Raw genomic sequence first — 265 nt, 5'->3', positions numbered from 1 at the left:
CCATTAAAAGCGAAGTCCATAGATCGTCCGCGTAACCCGAGCCGTACCAACACGGACACCAGAGTGGTATTCACGCCGCCACCGCCCGGCAGAAACGCAGAAGGGGAAGCAATGGTTAGCCAGCGTCCTCGGTCAGGTGTTCTCTACGTGAAAGTATCTTCGGTTACACTTGTGCGTGTGTCATTCGCTTCGTAGAGCGGAGAATGGGGCGGGTTTGAAGCAGATGGAGATGGTTTCTTAATCGGGGTTCGTGCGTTTTGCCTTT

Source organism: Penaeus monodon, chromosome 28 (genome assembly GCF_015228065.2).
Source record: "Penaeus monodon isolate SGIC_2016 chromosome 28, NSTDA_Pmon_1, whole genome shotgun sequence".
Classification (NCBI taxonomy): Eukaryota; Metazoa; Arthropoda; class Malacostraca; order Decapoda; family Penaeidae; genus Penaeus; species Penaeus monodon.
Note: the sequence above shows the minus strand (reverse complement) of the source record.